Raw genomic sequence first — 22,442 nt, 5'->3', positions numbered from 1 at the left:
ATACAACTTCCCCACTGGGCACAGAAGCTGCACACTGGTGACACACCATGAAAGATGCATCTCCGGGCTGGACAGCCTGACTTACTGGGAGACATGGGGGAAGGGATGAATTGCTGCAGTAGCTCAGGAAGAAAAAATTAAAGTTCAGACTGACGTGAAAGAAAACAATTAATTTGGAGATGTCCAAATGTTTCATTTCAATCACGAATTTTTAAATGAAATATTATGAAATTTCTGAATGGGAAGTTTCAGTTTCAGCTACAGTTTTTTGTTGGTCAGTTGTTCCAAAGAAAGCAAATACTTTTTGCAAAACATCACACAGCACTGAAAATTAATTTTTTCATATTTTCAGTCACACCAATTTTCTGCTTTTTGAATCAAATTCTACATAAGCTATGCTACAATAAAGAGAAGCACAACAAAGTCCATCTTAGTATTCGATGATACGACAGAGAAAATTTGGACTGGTTGGTTCTGATGCTTCTTACCCTTAAAAAGCAGTGTGTTTATTTCAGTATCAATATTACATGCCTACAATTCACTAGTACTGAATATAAAAGTATGTCTTTTTACAATAGGAAAAAATTCCCTGTTTTATTCTCTATGAAACCCCACAAAAGTAAGAAATGCAAGTCAGGACTGAATTCAAATCCATACGTTCTTAGACTCACGAGTGTTGCTGTTAATTGTCTAAAATATGAATAGTACCTCAAAAATATAACTGATCTATTTCTGCTCTTTTTCAAAGATAAAACACGGCAAATTCTTGTTTTTTTCCTACCCTAACAATGTGGTTTTGGTTCTTTAAAGCTCTGTGTTTTGTATGTGTGAGTTTTTCTTCCTCTCTTTTCATAACAGCTGCTTTTTTCTTTGCCTTGCTTTTGAGAACAGGCTATGCAATTTTTAGAAAATAAGCACTGCAAATGAATCATCAAATGATAGTAGTTAAGCTCCAGCCATTGTGGATGCTCCTACTGAGGGAGGGCACATGGGTTTACTCAGGAGCTCATACTGTATGGGTAGGTGACCTTTGGTACGGGCTGTACACGCTCAGGAGGTGCCTCTTCTGCAGTTACTGCAGGTTAAGAGCATTGTGCGGAAGGGTGGAAAGCGCAGGTGAGCATCGCTCATTGAGTTCATATACTTTTGGTGAACACAACCTTTGGCAGAGCAATCAAAACCAAGGAACCTGCAGGGAAAGGACACTGCCATCTGGCACAATGAAGTTACCCCTGGATCCTCAGGAGCCTTGCAGGAGCGTTAGCAAGGTCACTGTTACTTTAGCTAGGATTGCATGAAAGCACTACGCAATGGATTCCTTTCAACCCCGCTAATATCTTCTCATGGAAAGGGGATTGTAGAGATTTTCTGCAGCCACAAACCTCTCCTTGTATATTTTACAACTAAATCCTGTATCTGGATTTAGCTCAGTGTAAGATAACATAATCTTAAAGTCCTGGTGTATGCAGCAAAGCAAAAAAATCTTATTATGGCAGTAAAATCATGGCTGAGGTAAATATATTCAGCGTCTCTTCTTTCAGATATTTGTAACCTACTGAAAAATACTGTCCTTTGGTCTAAGGATTTCATGTCTTGTCAGTTCAAAAGACTACTTAAAAACAAACAAGCAAAAAATGTTTGCCAGTTATTTGTGATCATCTGAAGTGCTCAGATAGGAAAATAAAAGAGGAAATAAGTGTATGAAACATGGAAGGTCATAAGTTATTACCATTCAGCCTTGAGAAGCTTTCCCTCTGCAGCCAGGAGCTAACTTGGCACTTGGATCATGCTAAACCACCTGGGATTACACACAGAGATTGCCATGGGAAGTCAGCTCTAGTATCAGCTCCCAAAGTTTTCATGACGTCATTTTTTCCTGCTTATGCTGAAAAAGTTATAGACGTTTATTGACAGAAACAGAAGTATTTGTTATTTGACAATGCTATTAAATAGATCTAAATCTGACAAAACCAAATCATTACTTTTAGCAGTGGCCAGTGTCATCAGGGATGCAGGAGTTAAAGACCCAAGGAGACAAATTCATTTGGCTGGTAAATAAAACAATGGATGAACTCCCACCTGTTTGGGACTTGAAGCCCCGCAGTGAGAAATGGGCTGACTTAATAATACTCCAATTACAAATGGGAAATGTGTTCATCCTCAGTCAGGTCACTGAGAACAGAACAATTCTTGGTGTTCAAAATACTCCCTCTTCCTGAAACAAGTCACTTTGGGATTAATGCAGGCATGGACTCACGCCTTTTGAAAGGGACTCTGACCATTTCAATCCATGTTCTTAGGACTTTGGCCTTCTCTTTGTTGTTGTGTTTTTGTGATACACTGTACAAATAATTCAAAAAAGCCTCCTGGATGTTGATTCCTCACCTTTTTTTTTTTTTTTTGCATTATCATTGTCTCTTTCCCCACCTCCCAATATACTAAGAAATCCAGTCACCTCACCTTTAGAGACATGCATGAATGTATATATTCAGGCATTTACTTCCCTTCTCTGATGCATGTCTAGTTTGATCCTGCCCCAGTGTATGTGCTGGGTGCTTCACCATTCATAGCTTCACTGGGAACACACTCAGAACAGATCCCTGCAGAAGTGACTTCAGTGGAGCTATATGAATTTGTGGAGCTAAAAATCTACTGCCTAGACTGTGTGTTACACACTCCTTTTGTACAAGAAGGCACAGATTAGCTGTACTGCTTTGTATTTTGCTTTAAAGCCTTCTGGACTGGGGTAGTTTTTTGCTGCATTTCTTGATAACTGTTCCATGTATTTTCTTTTTAAAAAGGGAGATTTAAAAATAGAATATTAAAAAAACAATGGTAACACTACAGTTACCAGTTACAAATGCTGCAGTTTTAGAAGCAACTGCTGTAGGTGCTTCTGCTGAGAATATTTGCCAAGTAGAAAAACACAACAGTTAAGAAGCCAGTTAATACAGATGCACAGATGATATGGAGCAGAGCCTTATATATCAAAACCCAGCTAAACACCTTAATATCTAATGACATTGATGATTCACGAATAGTATGCAAGTGGGTGCTACCACTTTCCAAAACAAAGTCACATCAAACACTCAGCTCTTGCAAGGTAGGGGAGGATTGTCTTATTTAAAAAAACAATAAAAGGAAAAAAGGAATAAACTGTGAAAAATAAGCTGTGAAAATAATAGTGAAGGCCCTCTCAAGGTCTGAGCTTCCAGCCTAACTGCTCACATAACATATGCTAACAATGTTTTGATACTTGAGGACTGTGTATGAGCGTATGCTGGAGTTTCAATTTAAACACGTTAACAACATTTAATAACATTTCATAAATTATGTTCCAGTTGCTGGTATGTTCTACCCAAACACAAGTAGAAGTATGAGGTAAAGTATAAAGAGCAAAAATATTCTTAAAGAATTTTTAACCCATTGTTAACAAAAGGACTTAGCCAAGCAGACAGCAAGAGGCCCAGGAAGTTTCACTGCTGTGAGGCTGCCAAAGACAAGGAAGTGATAAAAGAAACACCTCTCCTTTTGGTTTGAGGCTTTGTGAACAAAGCAATAAATTGTTCTTACTTACGGCATTTGAAGACTACTAGAAAAATGTAGATTGGCCCAGTACCCTGTAGTCCTTAAATGAAAATAGATGTATGAAGAGCTAACTACAACAACATGCAAGTTTTGCTGTCATTTCAGTGGAAAGAAGTTGATAAAAAGAAAAGCAAGGAAAGGAAGAATACCACCATGAAAAACCAAACACCCTTTTCCCCCCTCCCAAAGCCCCATGAGAGTCATCCAACTGGATGCTGGTAATTTTGGATAACTGGATCTGATGCAACAAGTTTGTCTGCAGCTTAGCAAAGATAAGGGTGTTGGTATCAACAAATTGGGATGTAAATCGTAATACCAATGGGATGAGCATCGCTTTTTTCTCTCTGTTAGGCAGGGCCAAAGACAGTCCCCTGGAAAAAACAGTATCAAATTCAACTGCCCTGGACTTGGTTGGTTTCAGAATAGCTAACTCAGGAGTGCTACACTCAGGTCCTATATCCCCACTCTCCTCCTTTGCGTTCTGAGCGAGGCAGCGTGCCACAGCACCCACTGCGCCAGTCAATAACTTCGCCTTTCAAGTATCGCTGTTTCAGAAAAAGTGAAGTGTTTTGGGCAAACAAAACAGGAGGAAAGCGACAGCCTGCCCACTGATGTCAAAGGAACGATACACTCGCATCCTGCCCTCTGTGGTAAATCTGCATTTCCCCACCTGGCCAAAGGGGCAGCCACCTGCACGGTGCCGACTATGAGCCTGCACACCGCAGCTCCGTGGTTTCAATCTGCAGTACCGTAGTGCATGAAATTAGAGCTTCTGGTCAGCTCCGGATAACCATGACCATCTACTAGATTTGGCAGCAGTTTTCAGCTCCCCTTCCATTGTGTAATTTCAAGGTTTTGCAAAACACATGTCAGTGTATGTAAGGGAAACTTGGGTTTCAAGGACAAATCTTCTCGACAGCTGAGTAGTAAGAGATTGACTCATAGGCATAAAGTCTGCCATGAAAGACAACTTCAGTTTCAAATATTTTTCCTCAGTTTTGAGCAGCAAATGGCATAGGGATATGGGACTACTAAGGTTTCTGCTAGTGTTATTTTACTTCTGTTTCTTTTTTTTTTCCAAACTCCTATATTTTGCTAAACCATGTCCTTAATTGGATGTTCAGACTAATGTGAAAGATGTATTAAAAATACATAAACAGTAGGATCATCAAACAGAGTATATGCAAAATGGTAGATTTTAGAAATATTCCCTGCTAAAATTTCAACTGTTAAATGTGTTTTGGTAGGCAAAGAAGACTCTGCAGCTTTTTTAAACATGAGGAAATCCAAAGGATTACATCAAATCATGTTACACACACTGACAGATACAGGCTTTCAAGCAAAACAGCTGTCATTAAAGCTCCTGTGACTGCTTAGAATACATTGCTGCAGTCTCCTAAAAACCAAAACCGTGGGGAAAAAAAAGAGTACCTTTAATCTATACTTTAGCTTCAGAACAGAGACGCAGCTCCATGTTTCTTCCTTTTCCTACAAATAAACAAAAGCAACATGAACCATTTCTATGCCTGTGGTCATCAGCAAGGGCCAAAAAGCCACAATATGGCCTCCAACAAGCATACCCCTCTTAGCAGTGACTGCAATCTCACACATACTTTCCCAGGACTGCACTTAACTGCTATGTGTCCATATTCATTTTATTTAACATTAAGGTGTTCCGGATACAACATAACTTCCTACCTTCCAAATGTTCACACTACTTGAAACGAAGACTGCGACCACTGGGTAGGGTGCCTGAAAGAGCATCCGGCATCAATACAGCTGCTAAAATGCTGTTGTGTCATTCCTCTCCTCAGGCGCTCATAAAAGCTGTCCCTGCGCATCTCCTACAGCAACAGCAGCCTGCCACAGCCACCAAGGTTTGTGTTGTTCTATGTGACAACTAGTGCAAATTATTTACTGAGATAATTTGCATGCTCGTATGCCATCCATGGTCAACGTGCAGCAGCGGCTGAGATAAGACAGAGCTGCTTAAATCCAAGTGCCACTGGCAGAAGGGGAGAGAAGATGCTTGGGCTTGTAGAGGAGAGCACACACAAGAGCAGCTCTGTGCTGGGGAGGGAGGCCAACATGAGGCATGGCTGGGCGTCGTTCTATGGGATGCTTCTGTGGGGAGCTGGCAAGACAAGAAAACAGTGGGGTCCAGGACATGATGACTGAAGGTCACAGAGGAAGTGTCCCCTCTAAACCAGCCTTTTTGCTGAATTTTTTATTACCCTCATGGCCTGAAGGTGATCAACTTTGATCCAATGTTCATGTCATTATATGGCACAGGAAGGAGGACATAGCTAATGAGTTTTATAAGTCTCAGCTCTCAAAAGCATCATTCAGGCCTCGTGTAATCTATCCTTATGTTAGAATAACAGGGTTGCCAACTTGCACAGTTCCCAATTTTATTTATGGCATAATACTTGCACAGGAATACAGACAAATACATATTAATGCCTTTAAAAGTAGTTTTCACAGGAAATGCAAGACAGATCTAGCTGTACACGTCTTAAATCTTCCCTGTTCATATCCTGCCCAGAGAATCAGAGTCATTTATTGGGAAGCGCATGCCTTTTCTCTCTGCCCCCGCAAGGTCAGTATTCTCAAAGCCTTTCTTCTAGTCCTTCCATCTGGCTACTTGGTGAACTCCAGAAGCATTTGCATTGATGGTGCAAGACTTAGCACTAGATCTGTCATATACGGTTAAGCTGCTGCTGGGCTAAGCTCCCTTTTTTATCCTGAGTGGTATTTTCTCTTTGAACTTCAGGAATTTATACAGTGTTTTATCCTTTCAAGTATCTCTACAAATTCTTCATAGGATCTACAGCACAGGCAGGGCCTTTTTATGACAGGAAGACACAGTAGGTTTCCATGCTTTGCAGTCACTGTAATATAGCCCACTGCTTCACTAAGCCTACTAACATTACATTAATTATTTGGAACAGAGCTTATGGTAAAGAAGCCATGGTCGTTTGTTCTGATAGTCAAGCACACCATCAAAAGTCTGATTGCCTATAACAAATCAAAAGAGTTTTATAATGCCCTACTACATGCTTTCATGTGTTGAAAGAAAAAAAAAGAAAGCCACAAATTGCACAGGAATAATTATCTTTCTGCTAGCTTGTTTTTAAAAGTAAGATGGCAGCATTTAAGTGTAAATGCAAATAGCAATGATAATATGGGGCTCCTAGCATATCAAAGATGTAGCATTCCCTGTGGAAATACAGAAGAGCATTACAATGGGACAAATGAAATATTCCCTTCACCAAAATATGAAGGTATTCTACCTATTCTTCTACCTAAAAAGGATGACTGGCTAATCCATGGTGCAGAGAAATGTACTAAGTAGCTGCATTTTAAGTTACTGATCTTGTACAACAGTTACTGTTTATCTCTTCTGTGCAAATAAGTTTCATGCACTTGTCCATAATAATGTTGGTCTTAATATGACTAGACTAAACAAGGGTCAGGAAGAAAAAATTAGCAAAGTGCCTTTTAGGGTAGACTGATGCAGTGTTCTCGAACACTGATTGCTTTTAAATCTTCTGTATCTGTCTAGAGAAACAGCAACTTCAAAAGTAATACCTCTAACATTACAGTATTTGACAGTATGTATCACCTTTCTTTGTAGAAGGTTATACAGAGCATGGTGTGATGCAGTTCAACTTCCAATGTGCCTATCTGCAGGCTTAAAACATACAGTGACTTACTCTCCTCTTTTCAGTGCCAGCACTTAGCTGAGAACAAATATACTCCTACCTCAGCAGACTCTGTAATAAAAAGGAAATCAGTGTCCTGTCTGTTGGCATAAACATACAGCTCGACCCTGCTACTGCCAACATTGGTCTTCACCCCATAAAGGTCTTCTCAAGCGAGTTCCTCATATAAGTAGTCCCATAAGGTCAAATGAGACCCTTTTCCCAAAGAAGCCTTTGCAAGATGAGTCCTGCTCTGTCATCTTAAGAGAAAAGTAACTTAGCTGGAGCACGTGCTAATTTTCTTTAACACAGTACAGTCCTCATCTGATAATCTGGGTTTTTTTTTCTTTTCCTCTCCCTCTTTCTTTTCTACTGGTTTCAGGTTTTTTCTTCCTTTTTTCTTTCTACTCTTACCTTTTGCCTTGCTTTCCTTCTCCTTTTGCATCTCATTTTTCTTCATCCCACTTTCCCCTTTTAACAACCCTCCTCCCTCCATCCTGTTTTTCTTTCACTTTGCCCTCTCCCAGTCCTTTGGAGGACTCCACCTGTGTTTTTGTAATAGTCCCACCAGAAGCAGCTGAATGCAGGTGATAAGAAAACTGATAAAAATCACTTGAGACTTAAGGGCTATGTTCCCCCTAGCCTGCACAAAGGGGAATGGTAGATGTGGCCTAAGCAGACAGGGATTAAATGAGTCAAAACTTGCAGAATTCCCACACAGAGGATTTAAATCCCTGTAGTTCCTAATAGCTAGTGCACACCACCATTAAACTGCTTGTTCTGGTTATTATTTAAGAAGGGAAAAAATGAGCAGAGTCACATGGTAAACACACCTGAAAGACTAACAGAAGAATAAAAAGTTAATAAAAGTATGTGCACATCAGACATTATGCTCAGACCAGAACACATCCTTCCATTCGATATTCAGAATGCACCAGGCATACTCTTGTCATTTCCATTACAGGAGTTTTTAAACATCTTTTGAAATCTGGGCCCTAAGAAATGACCTCATTATTCCCCCTCTTCAAAACAGTCCCTTCAGTGTACTCATTTTGGACGCCTTGCCAGGTAGGTCAGCCCCCACCAAAAGCCTGGTCCCACATCCTTTAAGCCAAAATGTACTCCCTAGGCCTGCTGGCCCATTTAGCACTGGCTTGCAAAATTTCTCTGTGCAGTGTGCACTTGGGAAGCCAGCAACCGCAGTACTTGATTTGGGAGTCACACAGACAGCTGCCATGTCTTCAGCTTAAGCGTAAAGGGATTACATTAGATCTGGTAAATATAATTTATTTCCAAGATTTGAGAAAAGATTTTTCTTATCCTAATAATTCCTGCTAATCTAACTTAAGGGTCCTAGAAACATAAAGCTGAATCTCTACTTTTGTACTGAGGGCATCCAGAGCTCATTACAGATTTTGCCAAAAATCACAGATCCTTGGTTTGCCCTATCAGCTCAAGGAAAGCTGTGTCCACAGACCTTCCCGAATTTTAAGAGGAGCCCGAGGCAATTTCCAGCTGGGTGTGTGATGCTATTCATCCTGCAATCCACTAGTGCCCTCTCCTAGTAAAGAGAGCTGGACCTTCAAGCAAGATACCTGTGTGCCGTGAGACAGCAAGGCCAGGAAATTCTCCAGCATCTGATAAAATTAGGGAAATGGGCTCAAGGGAAATAGGCTTCTGTGATCAAATCCCTCTGCAGACAAGTTCAAGTCACTTACCTTTTCCATGACCCTTCTGTAGAGATACAACTAATGTTTAGCTCTTCAAATGACTTAGGAGTGTTTAATTATCAATTATTATATGGCCTGCATGCATGTGTTAGCTGCCTGCCACCCATGGAAGGGGCTTGGCATTTACTCGCTAGCTAACTACACACAAAGATTTTGGAAGCTACGACCTGTAGAGAAAGTTTTGTTCTGTTCTGTAGTGGTAACTGATTTCTGTGCAACTCTTGCTCTTGCTCGGTTTAGTATTTCACACTTCAAAATGTAATTCAAAATGCAAAGTGTGGCATGCACAGATTTCCACGGATCTCAAGATGTACTAGTAAACACGTTGGTAGAATCTGAGCTGGTAGCAAGCTTCAAGCAGTTTGTAAGGGGACTGACTGCAGTGAAGTGTCATTTTCCACATTCCCAGTTGTAGTAACAAGAGTGCCTGAATTCAAAAGACTAAATAGCCTCCTTTGTTTATTATATAATCTGCAAAACTGCAAGCAGAGAGCAACAAGGAAAGCACAGATCCTTCCTCTGAGCACTCTGACATGCCCCCTTCCCGAAAGAAGTCTCTCTTCAGGCTCATTGCTTTAGTACTCAGCCTTTTGCTTTGGCAACTTTTTTTCACGTTGCAGAGATCCCTATTTATTATGCCTGTACATACAACTATCTACATCTACACGTATGTACGTGCTTTGCTGGCTGCCCACATTCAGGCCCATCTGTTAGGCTGGCACTCTGCCCACCAAGAAGTTGGTCGGTCCATTTCACTAAAGCATAACTGTCAAGCTGTGATGGGCTTTGGTGGGCAGCCAAGAGCCCTTCTTTCTCCAGGGAGGCAAGCCTCCCAGCGCAACTCAAGTTTTTGTTGCACACCACATGACCACGCTCATTGACTCGCATGCCAAAGCAAAGAAGATTTCAAAGAGGAAAGAAAAGAGGAGAGCTGACTGGTACTTCAGACTGTGATCAAGACCTACTTTGTAGCAGTGATTACCGTGCACAATGCTGCTGTGGCTAAGCACAGGCCAACCATCATTTAACTTCAACTCTGGCACCAATCAAGTACAACAGGGCAATTGTGAGAAAACTCAATAGATGTAAATAGCCACTATACGGAGCAATTCTGCCAGGCATAAGGGCATATACAAATGGCCTACAAAAGGCAGCTCCTTTCATATGTGTGTGGACTTGGTGAGTAACTGGCCCCTGGTGAGGAACCAGGGGTCAAGATCAGAACAACCTGCATCAGATCTTCAATTCAGCTCAAATCTTTCCAGGAAGATCATAACCACCATCTTGCACACACTGCTCCCTCTCACATTTTTGATTAAAGCTGTTCTTTCTTTTTTACTTGCACTATGTTTCACCTTTATCACTTGAAGACAGAGGTGGGTCATGGTTTACTTTTGGGTTTTAATCTTCTAATGGTAATAATTACATTCCAAAAAATGTTGCGTTATCTTCTACTTTTATTTTCTTCCAGTCACCTGTGGATTCAGTCACCAGGAGGCTGCTTTGGGACCACTCAGCGTGGCTCTCCCTCCTGGATGGAATGAGCTACCCATCCTGCCTGGTGCCAAGCATAGTGCAAACACAGTTCCACCTTCCTGCACAAGCCAAGATGAACAGTTCAATGTGGTCTCACTGTTCAATGGATCTATTCACCCGTAAGTACGACAAGCAAAGTCTGGCACTAAACCAGAAGCTCCTCTGTTCCCCAAGAAGGCCCAAGGGCAAAATTATATCAAGCTTTTATTTAAACCAACATGGTCAAACTTCACTGTAGAGGAGTTTTACCAGTTAAATGAGCCTCCATTCACACCTGCTGTGTGAGGAATCTGCAATCATGAGGAAGTTCCGGCTGAACTTTTGAAAAGCTGCAGATAACACTGAAAGATTTCCTTTCCCCTGTTAATTTTCATCATGTCAGAAAAATCTTACATTATGATTCTTACATCATAAAACAGTTTATAGAAGTCACTGTCACATCACATTTTAATTGCTGTTACCTCTTGAGACAACAAAGCCAAGGCAGAGCTTGTCAGCGCCAAGAGAAAAGAAAATCAAGCATGCTTCTGAAGTCTGAATTTCATTTTAAGCAAAATAAGCAGAGGCATCCAGACCACTACAGGAGAAAATTCCACATGAATCTTCTACTTCATTTTTGTAGATCTCCACCCCTGGCTCTTCTGACATATCTTCCAGCTAAGAAGATTAAAAAAGCCCAAATCATTTGAGATATTGCATTGCTTCTCGGCATCAATCTGGTAGAGGATTTAACTGAAAAGAGCCTTTATTTTTGTACTTTGTACATTACAGGATGGAATTCTGTTAAGTTGTAATCTCTTTTGAACAATTATAAAAATCTAAGTATTTCCCTTTACAGGCTGTTCTAGTTATACAGCGCGTCCTTATACAAATGCAGGCTCTGTACAATAAAAGATACAGCTCAGGATTTCCCTCTGGGTCCTTGTGGCATATGCACAGGTATGTGAACTGTCAGTGGTACTTCTCACGTAATCAGTATAAGTATAGTGGTTACAGGAGGAGAAGATGACATCACACATTTAATGGTAAAGGTTTTCCATAGCGTACAGGAACAGCATAAAATAATTCTATTCCCTAGCACCAGCTGTGGATATGCCGTGGATAGGTAGCACAGTTATAATCTCTTTCTCTCTTCACTGTGAGGGAGAAAATACACTAGGACTGGATCTATGTCATCGTAAATGAGAGAAGGATTTAGCCCCATAAATTTCAGTCCTGCCTATCTTACATAGCAGGGCAAACCCCTGGCTCTACTGAAGTCAATAGCAAAATGTTATTGACTTCCAGGGCGCATCATAACACCAAGCGACTTCATGGTATTCCAATTCTATGGTAACTAAATCCAAACAAGAGGTATTTGAAGGCTTTTCTTGCATCTCCATCTCTCTAGAGTTGTGATGGGTTTCTCTGGAGATTTTCAGTTCTGGTATCACTTTCTTCATCAGTGCAACCAGTCTCAGGTTTGTTGATCTCTACACCAGGACACAAAGACCACTAAAATTTCCAAGTTCTTGCAAGTGGCTTGGCATTTCATCTCAGTTGCTGAGACTGCTAAACCCTCCCTGCGTTGATTTCTCCACATGTGACCTTCTAGATATCTATACATCTAGAGAATACAACAGGTGTATCCAACTTAAAACAAATAAAGCATTTACACTCTAATTGAAATTGGTATGATTTAGATGTAAATTGGCACATCTTTCCTGCATGTTTTCCAATGTGTCTTCATTGTAACAGTTTCCCAATTTAAGGCAATGTGAGAAGACAGAAGCTTTTTATGCAAGACCATTAACACACACACCCCACCCCAAAACCAGTACTAACGTCTGTGGTGATCACAAAATGGTGACTAGTTACATTCACGACATTTAAAAATATACAGATCAATAATGTTCTGCTACGACTTTCAAATAAAAACCTCATGTATTTTTTTTTTCCCACACACAGTCCCTCTAGTAGCTTTTGTAATGAAGTAGGAGAGGGAACTGTTACATTACACTCTTCTAGGCCATTCCAATTGCCCCACACACAATTGCCCCCCTGCAACCCCTACCCCCCCCATTTTCAGCAAAAGTCTCATTCTTGTGCTGTTTGTGTAAGTGGACAGAATTTCAAGCATCTGCTCCCAAATGGTTATAAATCAAGGAACTTTCATGCTCCGTTAGCTTGAGAAGATGGTGTTAATAACAATTGCTATTCAAGGAAGTTCAGAATAAGTGTCTAAGTGAAGACATCTCTGATGTAAGGCTTTGTTTTGTTTCTGAAAACAGCTGAGTGAGCAGTCTTCATTCTCACCGTTTAACATATTTCTGAGGCTACCACCTCTAAGAAATTTTAATTATTTTCATTAGCTTAGCAATAACATCAGCTTCCTCTGGAATCAGAAACAATACTGTCATTCCACAGCAACACTCATAAAAGTCATTTAGCTTAGACAAGCATTGGGGCCTATGAAGATGCAACACTGCTCTTGCTCCTCTATTCTTTATCTGTTTTCAGAAGTCTGAAAAAGCTGGTGCAAATCTACAATGCAGAAAGTGAAAATGTAAGTATTAGGTCATACTACTATTGGATTTGAAACAATGTAAGAAATGAATGCCGTATTGCCTGGCAGACCTGATCTGCTCAGCAAGTTAATACACCATGATTTCCCACATTATCCTAACGAACAGCCTTTCATTTCAATAGAAGCAGGACCAACTCTGCAAAGAAAAGGCATCCCAGAGTCAGACGACAGATTAAGGAGTTTTTTGCCTGCTAGTTACTTGCCTAGGTGCACAATGAATGCAATGTACCCCCCGTGCGTGAATACCACATAATACCAAATTTAAAGATAAGAGGTCTGACTCATCACTCCATTGCGCCAGTTTTGTGCCTACGGGGCTCCATGTTCTTCCATGGTGACTCAGTCCCAAGACTCCCCTCTCTCCAGGAAAAACATGACAAGTCATGCAGTACATGTCAGACTTATCCATCAACTATAATCCCTATTTACACGGCAAAACTAATTGGAATGTAACATTCCATACCACTTACATTTTGCTGTTATGCCTAGAGATAGGAACATATATAATTAATGTAAAGAGCAGCAGTTTAAAACACAGTCATTAGAATTAACCCTGTGACACCTGGCAACACACTTAAGGAGCCCTGTTTAAGAAAACAGTCCTTGCCAAACGTTAATAGTGTGGATATGTGCACACTAAGATTAACAGCACAGAATTAAGGAGAAGGAGATTAGTCACTGGAACAAAAAGTTTCTCCAGAACAGTTCTCATTCCAAGACTACTGCCTTCACTTTCCTAACCCAAAGCTGCTGAAACTGAAGAAACTTTTTGGATAGCTGTAAGATAGCCATTGACTATTTCTTTTGAAAGGACACGCTGTGTTTATGACAGCTATTTTTGGCTTTCAGCTATACAAATATAAAACACCATGAGGCCGATTTTCTTCTCACAGTTTCATGTCAGTATATATTCATTGATTTCAGTGCAATTATATCTGATTATTTGCCTGGCATGGAAGTTAGACAGATCAGTACTGACCCTTATAGGCAATTCTGAATAGACTTACGCTGGGCAAAACGGATAGGAGGAGATCATCAATTCTACAGTCTCTGACAGCATACAACTATAGAAATCAAGGAAATCATTAATAAAGGACTAAACCTTCAAAAGCCAAACAAAACAAAAAAAATCCATCCTTCACCTTCCTCTAAACCTTAATAGATTGCTGTCCAGCAGCTTACCATAATGTACTTTGTGCTTTTTTCTGTTTTTTAGTTGGGGGATCGGCAGGTTACCCTAGCATGCAGAGATCACAGCCACATGTTTGTTTTCAGGATTGGGTCCTGAGGTACTTCCCAGAGAAAGCTGAATCTACCATGGTTGAGCCTGCACAGTTTAGCCATCCTGGGCATCAGTGCACACAACCAGTAACACACCGAAAACTGCTTGCGGAAATGATTACACACCACTGGGGAGACACATATACTGAGTATTACATGCACTTGCCTGTGATCACAGTGTGCACACATATGTAATTTTGTATTTACTACTACCACTGCAAGACTATAGCACCTCATTCTGATTACAGTTATATCTCATTGAGAGGTCAAGTCAGGAGCTGATATTTTATGTGTGACTTTTTATTGGAAGGAAAGATATATTTTTAGGCATTCCGTTCTTTGAATTTTAACTTTGTCTTGTGATAAAGAAAACATAAAATCCAAATAAAACCACAGAAACATCTAAAACCCACAAAAACGTCTAGTGCATTAAATACCAACTTTGAATAAATACAAGAACTTGACTTGTGACTGCAACAGGAGGGTGAAACCCAAAAATGTGTCAGTAGGATCATTCTCTTTTGAGAAGCAATATAAAGACGTGAACTTAAAATAGACATGGCTTTGGCTTTTATCCCATGCTCACTTACCCTTTGACAACCAGAAACCTGCACGGCTTAAAAATCTAGTACTGGCTACTCTCTAGTTGCCATAATTTTATTAGTGAATAGGTGTCCAGTCATGTGCACGTTCATAGATGTGAGAGACAACCTGGCATTCAGGTAAAAGTTACTGAAACAGCTCCATAGCTATGACAGGGTTAAACCACAGAATCCATGCCTTTACTCCCCATTATGATTAAACTACTTCTATATCCCAACAACAAGGGGAGGAGCAGAGGTTCAGCGTTCAGAAGTGAACAGCAAGTTACAAAACTTCAAACACAATACAATATATTGAAAGTCTACAAACACCAACTTTGTGATACTGATTCTTACTTGGTGAACCTCTCATTTTAACATCTTCTGGGTCACCAGTAACTATCGAGGATTACCAGACAACATTGATTCCCACCAGTGTTTACAGTACTACCTAAAACATCGCCCATGCTGGGAAGTGGATCCAGTGAATAAGTACCAGATGCAGCTGACCACCGCAGTCACCAGCAATATTTAATTTTAGGTGGCAGCTACTCTTCAGCATGGGAGTGTAGTACAAGCTGTTTTGGCTGCAATGACTAAGATTTTCACCACCAATTACCAAAGTTTGCCAACGAGTCGGTGAACGCACAGGTAAAGGCACTGCTGCTGTGTTACGGGGTACCATCCTTTCCGTCCCTTTTACCTCAGCCGGTCATAAGATGTGACAGCAGCCAAGCAGGGACAGCCGTGAGCCCACCGGGCCCCCTCTCCGTGCCGACAGACCCAAGGGCCGGCTGCATGGAGCGGCTGGATGGGTCACTGGGAGATAGCCCAGCCGTGCCGCATGCCTGTGCACACTCACTCACTCACTCACACACCTGCCAGGGCCGGGAGCGCCTCAGCAGGCAGCGCGAACCCGCCCTGAGGACAAGCGGGAGCGCGGTACGACCCCACCGGGGGCGGCCTCGGCGGGGTGGGGAGGGCGGGGGGGGGGCCCCGGGCCGCTGGCCCGGGGCCCCCCCCCCGCCCTCCCCACCCCGCCGAGGCCGCCCCCCACCCCCGGAGACTGAGGGGGGAACCCCGGGCGCCCCCCGCCCGCTGCCCCACACAGGTAAACGGCAACAGGCGGCGCCCCCCGCCCGGCACCACGCGCCCGCTGCCCCGGCCAGGACCGCTACCTCAGGAAGGCTCTGTGGGCTCCCGCCGCCGCCTGCTCCCGCCGCTGCCGCCGCCGGGGCGGATCAGCTGATATTTACCTGTGAGGTAATGCACGCTCCGTAAGGTCACCGTGCACCCGCCGGCACACGGTGCCAGGCGGGAGGGACGCCGGGAGCGGGAGGAGTTGCTGCTGCTGCTGCTGCTCCTCCGCCGCCACCACCGCCGCCGCCGCGCACGGCGCCGGAGCGGGGCGGCCGCGCCGCGCAGAGGCAGAGGCGGCCGCTGCCGCTGCAGCTCCTGGCACATGCTGCAGGTGTCAGCGCAGGAGCTGCCCCGCCGCCCGCCCGCCGCGCCCGCCCCCCACCCTGCTGCGCATGCGCGTCCGCCCCACCGCGCCGGCGCGACGCTTCTGCGCCGGCGCCCTGCGGCGGCTGAAGCCGCCGCGAAGCCGTTGCCCGGCCCCGGCGCTCCCCTCGGGGGACGCTTCCCCGCCAGCACCGCCGCGCGCGCGGGGGGGAGGGGGCGGCGGGAGGGATGACGTAGTGGGGTGTGGGGCAGGGGCGAGGCCAGGCGGCAGGCCGGGGCGGCGGGGCGGCAGAGCCCCTCCAGCCCCCCGCCGGGGCGCGGCTCCGTGAGGGGGTGCGGGCGCGGCCCCCCCTCCCTCCCAGGGTAGCGGGCTGGCCGGGGGAGCGGCGGGGCGGGCGGGCAGGGGGGATGATGTCATCCTCTTCTCCCGGGGAGGGGCGGGGCGGGGCGGGGACGGGGCTTCTCCCGGGGCGGGGCGGGAGCGGGGGGGCGCGACGCGGAGCCCCCCGGGGCCGGCGCGTTTTAAACCCCCCACGGTGCAGGACCGGCACGCTGCGAAAAGCCCTGCCCCGGGCGGGGGGAGCGATGGCCCGTGCCGTGCCGTGCCGTGCCGTGCCGTGCCGTGCCGTGCCCGCCGCAGCAGCGGGGCGCGGCGGGTGCGTTCGGGCCGGGCAGGCGCTGGGAGAACGCACCCTGAACGCGCGTGGTGCTCTCCCGAGCCGTGTTTCCTTAGGCGAAGGGGGCCCTCCGCGCTCGGTCCCCGCCAGCCCGGCGCCTGAGCTCCAGGACGCAGAGCGGACCGCAACTTTCGCCCCGTCACATACAGCGCAGTGACGTATTGGGGAAAGAAGGCTTCATTTAAGGCACAGTTAAAGCCTTTCCTCTGGATTTGGCTTCTGCAGGTGTAAGCGGCTGCGTACGTGCTGAGCTTTAACATGGCTCGCCGCTGAAGAGCAGAGGTTAGCGTGTGGGCGTGCGGGAGCCCTCCGTGCGCAAGAGGTAGCCCGGCTATCGGCAGTGATGAACAGCAAAAGCTTCCGCTGATCCTGCCGTTCTAAAAATTAACACCTTTAGCTTTGGTGAAGGAACTGAATTGTCTTTAGTGCGAAAGTTCCGTGACCCACTTATTTCCCAGCTCTGGTCGGGTAAACCGTAGGGATTAACCACGTAGGCTTAACGCACAGGTACCGGAGAAGAAAATTCAGCACCTTTCTGAGAAGGATCCTCATGTTGCCTGTCATCCATCATGTACGACCTGAAAATAAGACACAGCTATCTGCATTAGAAATGCAATGTACGGTCTTCAAAACAATGACATTTGGAAGTTGGATGGGTTTTTTTCTCTTCAGCTTTCACAAATTTTCCCATCCGCTTATTAAAACAATTAACAGTATGTATAACTACAATTCTTAACCTTCAGCTCAGGTAATGCTTAAGGATCTGGATCCTGCTCATCACATGGTGTCAGGAGGGCTGAAGGCTTTTGGGGTGCTGCTACATTGGTTCTGTGTCAGGACTGATGCCTCGACTAATCTGAAAACAACATGAGGAGACCCTAGTTCTGACTGGAGAAAAGAAGGAGAAAAGTGAAATAGGGGGGAGGTTTGATCATGCTGGAGGCTCACATGTGCTTTGTTAGATAGCTAGGGCATTATACTACCCAACTGCAGGCAAATATTGGAGAATCTAATAATCCTCATTTAAAAGGCAGTCTGAGGGGTTGAGCACAGGAGAAAGGCATTGCACAGACAACGCTGGATTCTCACACGGATGCCCTGTTACACCATTTTGCAGTTACTGGCCTCCTCACACTGCTGAAGCAGTGGGAGAGAGAGGTGGGAAGAGGATGCGAATGCGATTCAGGCATAGTAGATGATACCACAGAGAATGGCCCGATGGTACCTTCTGGCTTGGTAAGACACACAGGGAATGTGGGAGGGTTGGAGTGTATAAGAGGTGACACAACAGCTGAAGTAAGGTGTGAGGTCATGGAGGACACGGAGGTTGAAACAGGAGCTTGAAATGAGGTGCGGTAGGTGATGGAGAGCCAGCAGGGGAAGTCCATGTGTCTGCAGATGATATCAGTTATGGAAGTTGATTATTGTTACCGGAGTATAGTAGAAAAACATGGGAAAAAGGCAGCGTCACAGAGGATGGAATAAGTGAGCATGCAACACGGGATTCTGTCACTGTAACGATGAGGTAAGGAAAGACTTGCGTTTCAACAGGGACATTTAAGTGACAGTAACCTTACTGAAAGGGAAGAGTGACACATAAAGGAGATCAGACCACAGGAGAACCTGTCCTTAAATCTCTGTTTCTAGCTCACAAGAGAATATACCAGGAGACCTTGATGCTCAGTAGGGATCCAGCTAAGATGTTAACGAGGCTGAGGATGTTCATAGCTCTCTGGGCTGCTAACCAGGAGGGCTGGTATAAGCTGTAGCTTCTGAGGCTTTGTCAGGGAGCGTTGCTTCATTTCTTGAAATTATGGGCTAAAGTCATCACTATTTTAACACGGCACTAAATTATTTGCACTCATAGGGAGTTTCACCACAAGAAACCATAATCTTTCATTCTCTAGAACATGCCCTTCCAAGGCTAAGTAGCCAAGGGACTGCCCTTTCTATAGGTCACAGACGTGGCTGTGACAGTCATTGCATGGCAGGAGAGGTGATGTTTCCAAGGGGGATTGAGACTCAAGTTAGCAGGCTGCTTTTCAACACACTATCGTCACGTAGAAGGTGGCAGAATTCCCATAGAAAAGTGCTTTGATTCCTGGCAGAGCACCACAGGAACAGGACGTCAGGGCTTCGTGCTGCTCTCGGTCTTGTTAGCAGCCTTGGGGCAGACAAGCGTGCCCGCCTGACTGAGCTGCTGCCACATCAGGAAGGTTATTTTGTTTAGGGTACACCGTACATCAGTGTATTGTAAGGGAAGTTCTCCTCAAATGTCTAGTTTGCAGGAAAACAATGTGTTTGTTGGGTTTGTTTGAAATGGATGAAAACTAAATTAAAACCAAACCAAAAGTGGAAGCCTCTGGTAGGTGAAAATCCGGCTTTTGGGCCAGTCCTACGGAGATGCTGATGGTACAAATTCAAACGCAGAGTTGTTATGGGGCAGTCTGAGTGCTGCCTGTGACTGTGAGATATGTTTCAGGCATCTGTTCATGCAGGAGGGGCATTGGCCTGTGTCTGCTGGAGCGGGCTTCTTTCTGCAATCAATCACCTGACAACTCTTGTCCCCTCATTAATTCTTGTACCTGCAAAGCAACACACTCCATTGCTGATCCTTTATACGTATCTTGGGGAGCAGTTCCTCCAGAAGCTGCCTCTTTATGCCCCTTTATGTGGATGCATTTGGATTATCTCACAAGATAGAAAATACCCTGAAGTTTGTTAGCTTCACCTGGGCTTGTCATCAACACCAGTCAAGTGCCAACATTAATCAAATTAAAGGTTCATTCCAGCCAGGCGTAAGGTCAAGCTCCTAATTACAAGGCTGGAAAACAAGAATGACCGGGAGTCATTGAAACTTAAAATGTAATTCTAGGGCAAACTTAACAACAGGTTCTTCCTTAGCTGCCCTATTATCTTTCTCCTTGAGTTTTTAAGATGACTCATCCATAAAAAACAGGAGTCTAATTTGCACCTATACGGTGTGGCTTGTCTTGTTCCCTTCCAGCACAAGGGAAGTGCCTCAGGTGTGGCCAGCTGTGGTTTTGTTTGAAGTTGAAAGTAGTTGCTGCACTCCTGACCCTTCTTTCTGTCGCACCTTCTGAGCAAGCTGTCCTATCACACGTTGACCAGCTCTTCTTTCCAGCCAGCAATTCATGAAGCGGTTTACAAACCCTTTACTGGCTTTCCGACATTTTACATTGAATAACATTAAAAACTATGAGCTCTATAACAGTCGTCTCAAGTTTTCCATACATAGCCCATTTCCTCTCGGGTACATAAATGGCTCTCTAACAATGAAGATGACAGACATGATAACAACACATTTTGACCAAGCAGCCCTCCCACCATTTGGTGTCAGCTTCTGAGGTTCCTCATTTGACATCCCTCCGTTGCTGAAGAATGAGAGATCACACCTCCTACATCTAAGAGAGTGTGAGGAGAGCAGGAATCACACTAGGCAGTGCTGATCTTAATGTCACCGTTAACAAATCTAATCTTTCCCTAGTTCATCTATCACTGTGCCAACTAGGCATCGTTTTATATGATTAAGTGCCTGTGAAATCAAATAATAAACTGAATTTGTTCCATGTGGGTACATTATCCAAACTGGACTTTTGGATACATCATCATTACTGCAATCTTCAACTTGTCAGAAATACCAGAATACAGATAATAACAGTAAAAATACTGTCACTGTATGTTGGTGGCTTGCTTGACTCATTACAGGACAGAGAATAAAAGTCCATACTTTGCTCTGGAAAAACGCAGTGCTTAACTCTGAGATGTCACAGAAGGAAATGGGATTTCTGCTATATAGAAATAAAATATTTTAGTGGGTAATGTGCTGGCAGAGAACTACAAAACACTTTGTACGCTGTGTTATTGTAATTTTTTCATTAATAATTTCATTTATTTGCTCCTTAGAAGAAGGAAATGGTGTCAACTGTTTAGCACCAGATTACATGTGTAACTCTGGGCTTTTTTAATGACCTGGAAGTTAGAATTGTGATTAAGTCTGTTACTAAATTAGTAGCTTTGTGGTAGCTGCGTGAGTTCTATTCAGAATACGATGGCAGTCCCAGAGAGGTCACGCTGTACCAGAAATGCATTGTAACAGACATTTATTTGCTTGCAAAATGAGGGGACTATTCACATCTGACACTTCTAAAGCACCTTCTGAGAGTATCGTTTATTCTACGCCAAGAGGAGTTTAAAACCTTTTTAGTGGTGAGTGTTACTAGCCATTACTCGTAATTGGTGAAACCAGGAGACATCTGCCATCCCTCGGTTTAATGCTACCGTTGTGTGACTGCTGCTCAGCTGAGCTCCAGTGGGCTCCCACCCTCGCCGTACGAGTCCAGCCTGTCTACCAGAGAAAATAATAGGCTTGAAGGGAATCCGAGAGGAGCACAACTGTTTTAGAGAGAAAGACGGACAAATACGTACCACGGGAGGCTGTGAAGAAGCAGAGTGATTTTTCACCAAATGATATTCTTTCAAACAATTGGATTTCAGGTTGTCTGAGAGGATGAAACTGTAAAGGTCGCCAGTTACAACAGTAAAAGATTTAATTCCTTTTTAGTTTTTATCTTCAATAAATAATACATTCTAGCAGTGGCAGTCATCTTTTGAGAGAGTGAAAAGATTGTGCTACACAATTATTGTCAGTCGATATATGCGAGTTTATGACTGTTATTTGCATTAATGTAGTGTATGCTGTATTACTGTGCTGTTGTGCTCTACATCTTGCAAATGCAAAAGCTTTAACTTTAAAGAGTTTGGAAGCTGGATATTGTAATGATACTTTGGAGCAATATAGGGCTTTACAGAGACTTTAATTTCATTAGCGCGTTGCTGCTGTCTGTGCCAAACAGCTAAATAGTATGCAGTGTTTTAAAATGGAAAGTGATATTAAACGTGTATCACCAAGACCTCTACACATACTGAGGGAAGTCAGTGGTTCATCTGTGGAGATAATGTGATGCTGCTGCAAGAATGTGGGATGGGGATTTGGCAACCTGGTTTCACTTCCTAACCCAGCCTGAGGTGAGCGTTGCCCTTGGCACAGCCCTTTCCTTTCTGTCCCTCCACCTGCAAGAGGAAAGGGTGGCGTCACTTGTAAATGCTTAAAGATCTGCAAAGGAAAAATGGGAGCTATCCTTATGGTAACTAAGTGTATCCATACCCACCATCTGAAATAGTTACAAGGAGAGTTCTTTATGGGAGCAGACACTTGAAACAACGGTGGCCCGCACTTCAAACACGGGCACATGCAGGACGTGAATATGAAGCCGTATGATCTTGAGAGGATG

At 43.9% G+C, this 22,442-nt stretch overlaps 1 protein-coding gene across 4 annotated transcripts in view; it reads right to left on the bottom strand.

Moving 5' to 3' along the window:
- The window catches only part of DTNA (dystrobrevin alpha), a 234,206-nt gene extending 217,779 nt beyond the window's left edge, over positions 1-16,427 (bottom strand). For 2 of the 4 annotated variants that reach the window (XM_075494578.1, XM_075494579.1), the window contains exons 1-2: positions 16,243-16,427; positions 5,020-5,076 (exon numbers count right to left, since the gene is read on the bottom strand). The gene's annotated coding sequence lies outside the window, so the exon portion shown is untranslated. The remainder of the gene's footprint in view (positions 1-5,019; positions 5,077-16,242) is intronic. The other 2 variants (XM_075494583.1, XM_075494584.1) reach the window with 1 other exon arrangement.
- Between the last annotated feature and the right edge of the window lie 6,015 nt (positions 16,428-22,442).

This window comes from Mycteria americana, chromosome 2 (assembly GCF_035582795.1).
Source record: "Mycteria americana isolate JAX WOST 10 ecotype Jacksonville Zoo and Gardens chromosome 2, USCA_MyAme_1.0, whole genome shotgun sequence".
NCBI lineage: Eukaryota > Metazoa > Chordata > Aves > Ciconiiformes > Ciconiidae > Mycteria > Mycteria americana.
The sequence above is the reverse complement of the archived record's forward strand: the minus strand, read 5'-3'. Positions and strand labels throughout refer to the sequence as shown.